The sequence below is a fragment of the Varroa jacobsoni genome, unplaced genomic scaffold (assembly GCF_002532875.2).
Source record: "Varroa jacobsoni isolate VJ856 unplaced genomic scaffold, vjacob_1.0 contig03108, whole genome shotgun sequence".
NCBI classification, from domain to species: domain Eukaryota; kingdom Metazoa; phylum Arthropoda; class Arachnida; order Mesostigmata; family Varroidae; genus Varroa; species Varroa jacobsoni.
The window spans coordinates 1395-11025 of NW_019214950.1; the positions used below are offsets into that span (position 1 = coordinate 1395).

The 9631-nt window shown below is 40.6% G+C and overlaps 1 long non-coding RNA gene across 1 annotated transcript; it reads left to right on the top strand.

Annotated features, from left to right (window-relative positions):
• The first annotated feature begins 406 nt into the window (after positions 1–406).
• Positions 407–6306, top strand: LOC147751823 (uncharacterized). The gene is made up of 3 exons (XR_015315823.1): positions 407–921; positions 5280–5544; positions 6184–6306. It is a non-coding gene; the product is annotated as an uncharacterized LOC147751823 (long non-coding RNA).
• The last annotated feature ends 3325 nt before the right edge of the window (positions 6307–9631 follow it).

Below are 9631 nucleotides of genomic sequence, written 5' to 3' on the forward strand. Positions count from 1 at the left end.
ACAACAACAATCACTTCCCAGTGTGAATTTCAAAATGGCTAAGATCATGTACTCGTGCTGATAATCACGTAAAGTATGATCCCAGCGTGGTAAATGGTTTCAATCCGCCTCAGTAAGAAGAAATCCGAAAATCATTTTGGCCTATCCAGAAGTGTTTTAAGACATAATCTTCAGAACGGTGAGCATTAGGGGTTACTAACTAGTAGGCAGTACAATTTGGTTTACATACTTTTCTAATGTATTTTAGTACATGTAGGAGCATCTTGCGATGGAGCATTCAAAATATATAGGTTAGTCCAGCATGTTGTTGGCGGCTTGATCGCTTATGTATACGGACAAAAATAAACAAGAAAAAATGGCGAGCGGGTGATTTCGTCTGCTCCAATTAACAACAAGTGCTGTTTCCTCTTTAAAGTTTGTTTCGCTTGGCTGTGCCGCAAATAGAAACCGGGTTCCACTTTTCACCAACGCATAAAGGAACCATTTAGGAGACTTAAATCTAATCATGAAAGATAACTTTCTCAGTCGTTCTCTTTCGTTGCATTCAAGTCGATATAACAGCAATTATCAGGACAATGCTAGGACGACCAATCGTATGATGGCCGCGGAAACAACATCAGTATGTAATACGGAGTGTGCTATACTTTTAGAAAGGAGACAAGAGAAGATCGAAACTGAACTCAAATATGACTCAAAAATTGACTGATCAAAGATAGTCGCTCGTGAATGTGCTTCATATCACCTTTCCCGCCAAAGTGCAGCTGTATTATCCCAACTGCATCGATATTATCATGTTAAAGTAGCAGTAAAACCGTCAGCAAGACAGATCTCAAAGTACAAAAACGCTGCTTGTAGCCACGGAGTCAATGATGATCACGTGTGTATTGGTAGCAATTCGTCGACATACGTTTAAAAAGACTGGTAAGTTCACTGCCTTTTTCAAACTTCGAGCAGAAGAGAAAAAAAAAACAACCTGTTTATATACACCCTGAAAAGCACCATGCAGCATAGTTGAGCATTAGTTCTTCAAGTTTCCGGTAAATGCACAAGATTTATTCGTAATGCAATAAAACGAAAGTATCTACGAGTAGGTGGTACCTGTTTGATATAGCTCATCGATCGCATTTTTATAACGCTGTTGTCGACTTGAAGATTCCGTATTTTTATTTTCATCGTTCTTGAGTCGAGCTAGACGACACGTCCATTACAAAACGATAAAACAGCTTACGATTATTTGCCGACATTTACCTGCTTGTCTCGATCTGTTCCTTTACTTTGCACTCACGAAGGAAGTTGAGGCGGCCCGACAAAGCAATAACTTTCAGACACCTTCTGTTTCTTCAACCTACTTCCAAGTTAGCGTCGCTCATCTCATTCGACGTCGTTACAGCGCTCGCCGCTCTAGTTTCCTCAGCTGTATCGTTCGCTTACCGGTCGGCGTTTACCGACCTCTCAAGGCCTAAAACGCTCGAAGGGAGAACGATGAGATGGGGCCGGATTACATGATGAACGGATATGTGAGTATCCGGTTAAGCCAAATACAAGCGTGTCTGATCATCCGCCATCCTGAGTGAGGCAGTTTGCCGAGGCTTCGCCTAATGGCTACGTCACCACTGTCGTTCTCATCGTGGCCTCCGGCTATGATCAACGGTCAGCGCAAACCTTCCAGTATAAGACGTGTACAACGCACATTTCATTAGGCTGAATGAAAACATAGGAATGGATAGGTGTAAGCGAATACAATAACTACAATCGTTTGTCCTTCTGGGGCCTGTCGGAGTGTCTCTCGTTTGTCGGACTTTCGTTCGCAGTTGCCGAGTAGCGTTAAGAATCGGCAAGATTTCCTCAGGCGGTCGATCCCCATGAGGTAACGCTTTGCCTAGTCTCGTTTCTGCACACAAGAGCTAACCCCCGAAACCAACCAGCTATAGCGAATTTTCGGCATTGGATTGTTGCGTAGTGACTTGACCAGCACAGGCATACAAACTCAGTCCGTTGAGTAACTGAGAAATCTACTCAAGCTTTGTTGTACGCTTGCCCATATGGTAGTTGGGTTTCCTTTTTCAGCTCTTTTGCCCCTATCGAATCAATCCTGTGTGACTAGCAAGTATGCACTAATAAGAAAGGTAACGTAAGATGGATAATTACATGTAATTATTTCGTACCACATATAAACATTCATCTAGATTTATAAATGTTATTGATATAATTGTAGATGTAGCAGGTACTTGCCAGAAAGCGTGAAGACAACGTGTGCTGGAACGCTTCAGCTTGCTTTATATTTAAATCGATAAACTGTGAAAGAATAAATTTTTCGATCGTGAAGAATCTGATGGTTCCTGTTCGTTGTATGTGACAATGGGACGCTTTAGAAGCAAATTCGAGCATAACTGAATATTCCGTTAAGATAGTTATTTATCAAATTTGCCGCCACTGAATGTTATGACCGCAGCAAGGGAAACATATTGCTAGTCTAAAAATGCTTACTTAATTGATGACACTTCTTGCAGCTACTGCTAAGTTAGCTCTATTCGAAGACGTCGCAGAACTTTATTACTTTAGTTATTTGAGTCACCACGCGGAATATGTACTATTACGTGTCCTGGAAAAGACTTGCAAACCCATAAAACCTCAAAATGGGTTAAATTTATTTTGGTTCAGTGACAATTAATAAAGTTCATTTTTAGAGTGGATTTAACACCCGCAAATTATTTCTGCGTTGCTTGGGACATCCCGCTTGCCTCCTGTACAGTCTTTATAAAACACGCAGCAGTATCTATAAGTATGAATTATTTAAAAGGATTCTACGCACAATTTAGTATCATCACAGGTAGATTTTGTTCTGACTAAATGGTGGTGTCACTAAATATTTTAAGGGCTATAGTCAAGCCTCGTATAGTGGAAGCAACAAAATTATAATGGGGCTAGTTTTGTATGTTATAGCGAACAAATGATTCCGATGATTTTTGCACAAAAAAAGGATAACCGGAGCGAGTAAAAATGAAACTAATGTTTGTGACGCCGATTAGATACGGATAATACTTTTGTTCTAATTAACAAATTCCTTATCTTCTTGCCTAACCTTTATTATATATGATGTTAACTCCCAAAGTACGAATCAATCTATCCTGTTAATAATGGATTAACATATATTCCACCGGACAAATTGCTCGTTCCGATTCTCTAGATTTACAAATTTGTTTAAACAAGACTGTGTCCTTTTAATGAGGGAGATGTTGGCTGTATGAATGATGTATCTGGAACAGATCAGGTAAGCTTGTCTTTTGTTGTCAAGGGTCCGACGAGAAAACGGAACATGTCTAACACCACAAGACGGTTACATCTATATACACGTACACAGAGGCTTGCGCTTTTTCTCTACCACCGGTGCCTTTGTGCTATGGACGTTATCAATGCTATGCCGATAACGCAGGCACCTCTGACTTTTGTTCTCGTCCTGTTTCTTGTGTTCCCCTTTCTTGCATCGTTCTTTGAAGAGCGGTTTTTCATCGACCTTGTCTGTGATATTGTGTTGTAGCCCGAACGAAGCCTCCGGCTGATACCGGTCTAGCCAAAGGCGAGGACGCTCAGCTCTCAATTGCATTTTTGCACAATTTTTCGTTCTTCTGTAGGTTTTTGAATATGCCCCTTCTCACTAACTCTGAAAACTGCATATCGTTGAATCGCATAATACAACCGCCGCAGTAGCCAAGATGTCTTTTCGACGTTCAGTTTTTCCGTAGTTGATTCCACACTATTGTTAAGGATTTGCTAAAATAGCACAAAATCAGCAGAATGAAGGAGAAGTCAAGGAATAAACAACAACGTGCACCGTGTTTCAACAGGAATAATAGTCAAAGCGGTAGCATTCTCCATAAGAACAATATATATATATATATATATATATATATATATTGTTCTTATGGAGCTAATGAGCAAATTATTACGCATGATGCTGATCTTCCAGGGTACATTTAGCTTGGACAATTTAGCTGTTATTATCATCTCGATTTGGCCAATGGCCGCCTCAAATACTTCTCGTATTGAATCTGCTCAGTTCGGGGCTAGCTTCAGTGGTCTTTTTCAACTTCCGCAAGTGATGTTCCTATGCGAATTTTTTGTGACGAAGCCATTTCGACCCGTTTTACGCTGTATAAACGTGGCAATATGAGTTGTGTTAAGTATGCGGCACTTCAAAAAAGGACGCCTTTTACAAAGCGTTCCGGTAGTTGTTTGTCCATGCCGCGTGCAAGGTGACAGAAGTGGAATTTCGGCAAGCGCACTTTTCCTTTCACTCCTTGCCCTTCTGGACCTATTTAGTGTCCTGTCCTTGTATGATCAACTCTGCAAGGTCGGTCATGCTAGGAACACGAACAAGGAATGAATATTATGCTACAGCTGAGGATAGTTGTGGCCGGTAAAGGCGATAGTAAACGCACGCGTTTAACCATATTAAAAATATGTACATTTGTATATCTATCCATCTGAACCATCAAACGTTGGTACAATGGAAGCTGAGTATAATCAGGCAATCACCAAAGTACCCTGTCGCTTTCAAACCTATCCACATATAGTCTAGAGTGGATTTGACGCGTTCCACAAAGCTACTACAGCACTGTTTCATAGGCGGCGAACAGATTGAAGTCGTTCAACAACCGTTTGATAAGAGAATTTACATAATTGAATTGTACAAGAACCGACGCCGTTGCAGCGGAGAATCCATCTCGAGCACTCGCAACACAGTGTAAAAATATTGCGTTTGGTATCATGAGTGACTAATATGAGTTAGTCAACTGATGAAATCGTCTTAAAACACTTTAACCGCTTACAAATTGAAAAATTCTTCTTTGAGGTAATCAAATATTGGCCGATGACTGAAAGCATGAGAAAATTGCTACGCAGATAAGCTTTTTTTTACGATACTTAGCCCGCGATTGAACTGAATATGGAAAACGCAACCTTCAAAACGTCGGCCGTATCCACAGCGATGGTGGTTGTTTTCCATTATTTTCCCAATGTTACTAAGATTTTTTGCTAAATGTGTGCTTTTTATACACTTCTTTTAACATCATAACTATCAACAAATGAAAAGGAATAAGCAAAATCTGGCCCCAGCAACGCGTGATGCATTTCAGGAGGAAACATCTTTATGCTCGCAAGTTATAGTTGAACATTGGGTAAGTTGCAAATGGGGCAGCTGAATGCTATTTTATAAAAATGCATCAAATTCACTTTACTGATCAGGCAAGCAAATGATTGAACCTTTTTGTTTTTTACAGATCTGATAACGATAATGACAGGTCGCGTAAGAAGAGAATAAAAAATACGGTAATTTGGAAAGGCAGTAAGGGGTGGCTCAACGAGTTTTTGTGGAATCATCGCATACGACGAAGAACAGCTTTCAATACGAAATATATTATTTTGCTAATACCGTCGTGGGGATTTGAGCTTCAAAATAAAAGGGCCATTAGCCCTCAGAGTCAATACTCCTGCTATGGCAATAATAGCTATTGAATGGTGACAAAACGATTTCAAATATTTTATGTAAGTATACTCATGCTGGCCAAATTTAAATACATAGAAATTAAAAAGTTAATTATTTTCAAAAATTACTAGTTCTATATTGGTTCAAAGCTTAGTTGTGAGTTTGCTATCTCAGCCATCCCTCTAGTGCAATAGTCGAAGCAGCTAGCTTTCATTTTTTATAGTATCCGATGTGGGTCGTTAGGCCAAATTTCTGACCCCTTTTGCCACTACTAAGATTATATCAGACTACAATGTGTTGAAAGTGCCAGATTCGCATAGAAAAAAATCAAATCAAATATGTGTACCAGATTTTTTCATTCACGATAGTTACACATAGAGCGCCTACTTTCATTTAGCCGACTGTTGTTAGACAATCATAATATTATTGATAGTAGACATTATGGTTGAACAATTTACATAGCTTTCCATTATAACATGCAACTTATCTCTAAACGATACATTTCTAGGAACATGGCACTGTATGGGGTGCTCTTGATAACGCTGATTCCGATCTAATGCCAGGTCAATATAATATTTTTATACGTCTATAGAAACTGCGTCGATTTATTCGATGCTCAATACGGTAACGAATTTCGTGCCTTAACAGCTACACCGAGCGTTGTGTAACCGTTATTAAGTTAATTTGTTCTTGTACAGGAGCTATCCTTGTTGCTCGACTTCCTTTCGACCACTCGTTGGAGCGACTCCTGCTTGAGATATTGATGCAGTAAGTTAGTTGTACTTCTAGAAGTTCACATATACATATGTATATGTATATCGCACTCTGGAAGGGTAAAGATTGGATCGATAATGGTGCTTCTACATTATAAAGTGACAAGTTCCGCCCCAGAGCAACACTTCACGTTTAATTGTACCGTTATTACCAACCTTGTGCGAGTGAAGTTCAGCTACCATGAGCGAACAAGATTATTCACTACGGCCAAAACGAGACCGCTGCTATTCACCTGTGCCTGTTGCTAAGTAAGCGTTGGGAGTTTTGCGTCTGTTAGCGCCGCTAAGTATTACTTGAGATGTCTAGTGCTTTCATTAAAAAAGGAAACGCGTCTACACTACGTTCTGAACCTGGACTACCCAGCTGTTTTTAGGTTTAATAAATAAACCCGTTATCGTGAAGATTTGTTCCCCCTGTTATGTGATGTAGCCGGCTGGATAGATTAGCGGGTGGCTCGATTCACTTTATCCCTTACTGACGGACTTCTGCTGAATTTCAGTCCTAAATGCGCAAAAAGCTTTCTCACTTCACTGCTGCTGCTGCTGCCGCCGCCACCGCCGTCAAAGGAGACGGTAGCTGCATCATATTCGTAATGGGAGCTACACAAAGGATGTCATTTTCGAGCTCATGCCTCTTCTAGTAGTTACTATGTAAACGATTCGTTCTTATATTAAGTTCGAAACGAAGATTCGAACGTATTTTAGGTTAAAACATGTCAGTACAAATTGAATTCCGTTCTCTTGTTTTCCTTATAACGATGAAGATGTGGGGATCAGCGACGTCGTATTCTCTCGACAAATAGCTTCCGCTCCTTATTAACGGACTACCAGTTTTGGGATGGGAAACATGATGGAATATGTAACCGACCAATTTTTCTACCACGCCATCGAGAGCACGGTAGCCAGCCGTGGTCTTCAGTCGCTCAATGAATCTGGCAGACGTTGCGGCAGATATCTCGGTTCGATTAGTTTTACAAAATCGCTTTTACAAAGGGGCTTTTACAGGATAAACTCTAGCAGTTCTGGATTCCATCTCCATTTCTTTGTGTCACGCGTTTGATTGAAGAAGAAAGATTTGACTCGAACTGAGAACCGAGGGAATGCTGAATTTTGTGGACAACAGCATAAGGCGTTTAGAGGGCCAGTGGCAGAACATATTAAAAGACATTTTCTTTAACGGAGCAAACGTGCTTCCAAATGTCAATATGAAGTAAAAGGTTCACCTGACTAAAGCAAGGGAAACTAAAACTAGGACCAGCTGGGCTCCGAAGTATCCCAGGGCGGAGGACCAAGATGGAGAGATCAAATCGAAATTTCTAGCAGAAGAACATTTTTCCTCTCACCTATTTGTTAATAGCGCAGCACTCAGTTAATGGAAAGTGGAAGATGGAAAATGGCAACGAAAGCGTTGAGTTTTACTTCTTTCTCATTGCTACAAAGTAGACTTTTGAAAGGTTCGGTATTCTTAGTCAAATTGATTTTGACCAATTCTGCAAACACTGATGCTAGTTGCCCCCCTAATCTCGAATTTTCTCTCTAGGCACTTGTTACCAGTTTCAATAACCTTGGCTGGATGATGGAACAGCTACAAGTCCTCAACGGCTTGCTATAATCTATCTGTTAATTCTACGTTGTCGTGAGAATAATCACAACTACTTGTTGCTGAACAACATCAACAACATGCGCATTTTTTTGGTATGGGAGAATAGGTTGCTTTACAAATGCAAAGTATGTTTGGAAAGCGGTGCTCTAAAAATCGACCCATTGTATCTATAAAAAGCTACAGTGCAACGAGCGGATTTGAGCTGCTCACTTACGTTTAACTTTGCAATCTCCGGGCTAATGGTCCTAAACACGTCTCTATTTTATTGTCAATCTCTCAATTAATTTTACACGAGTCGATTATACAGATAAGCCATCCGACTGGATGCGCGCGGAATTGTACTGCTTTAAGAAACACTCGACTGTTCCTATTTACTGTCGTCAGATCTCGATGACTCTGCTTGCCCTGAACGATCGAAGTTCTGGCGTGATCTTATCCAGCAGTTTAACGATGATTTTCAGCGTTGATTTCTGGGGCCTTTTGATCGTATTTAGCACAACCGTTGTTTTCTTGTCGGTATCTTCTATGTGATCCTCTAAAACGTGCATGGATTTATTAACTGTTTTCAGTTGAGTACTATTAAGGTGAAATGAGTTACTTTATACAAGTCCCTCCGCATTTATTGGATACACTTTCCTTCTGCTATATTTGACTAAGCGTTTAACGACGCTTTACTAAGCGAGTCTTCTGGTACCGCTCCGTGTCGCTGCCTACATCTTATTTTGATCATGCATCGATCTGCTTTGTTTACAATTTCTGGCTTCTCCGTACAGCTCTTTTTTTTGTAGAGATACTATTTTTTGTTTTCGGTTTTTTTCTACTACAAGCACGCGCTGGCCCGTGCAACCTGATTCACTTGCATAACACTCGTGTCCGCCCTTTGGACAATTAGCGTGGTGTCCTGGGAGACCACAAATCTTTCTTTCGTACGCGTGGACGTTTATTAAATCTCTTTCGCCACTAGCTCAACCGCCTACTGTCTTCTTTTTCTTAGCTATCTTACTCCATTGGACCATAATTAGTGTCAATCGAAAAAGTACATACGTTGGCTCAGTCTCATCACTTTGTAGCTCCTAGGCGCAATGGTGCTGTGTCTTGTGTCAATTCGGGACAAAGATGGAGATCGTCTTGCTGCTCTTCCTCGCATCAAGTTGCTTTGCTCTCTTGTCAAAAGGACGGATCGTAAAGGACAACTAAGACAACGATGCTTTGAATGGCTTGGTTCCTCTACTTTGCTTCATTGAGGAACCCGTAGAGGCGCATACAGGAATCTGAGGTGCTTTTCGCAGATTGCGGAAAATACAGAACTAGCTGTAAGTTTCCCAAAATCTTTAAATGAACCCCTTTGTTCACCAAGAAGAGACGCAAAACTTAAGTATCTTCATGGTGGAAAAGTATAAGGTATTAGTATTGTATAGTATGAAAATAAAGAAACGAGCAAATTTTCTTGCTGCTGGTTTCTCATCTTTATTCTCCTACCAACATCCCTCCTACTTATCTTTGTTTGTCTTTCGTGCATTTGTGGATGCTGCTCGCAGAATCAAGGGCGCCTCTTGCGGCCTGCAAGTTGTAGAATTTTAAAGCAATAGACAGGGCCGACAGGAAAACAGGACGGGCTTCAGCTCCTACCGTGACCACAACTAACGTCGTAGTGTTTCAGTGGTCAGCTCGCTGGACAATCGTTCTTTTCCCTTTCTCATTAATATTTGAGAAGGGCAGCATAATGAAGGTCGATGAGCGAATAAAAAACGGAGCTGAATTACTCGTGTC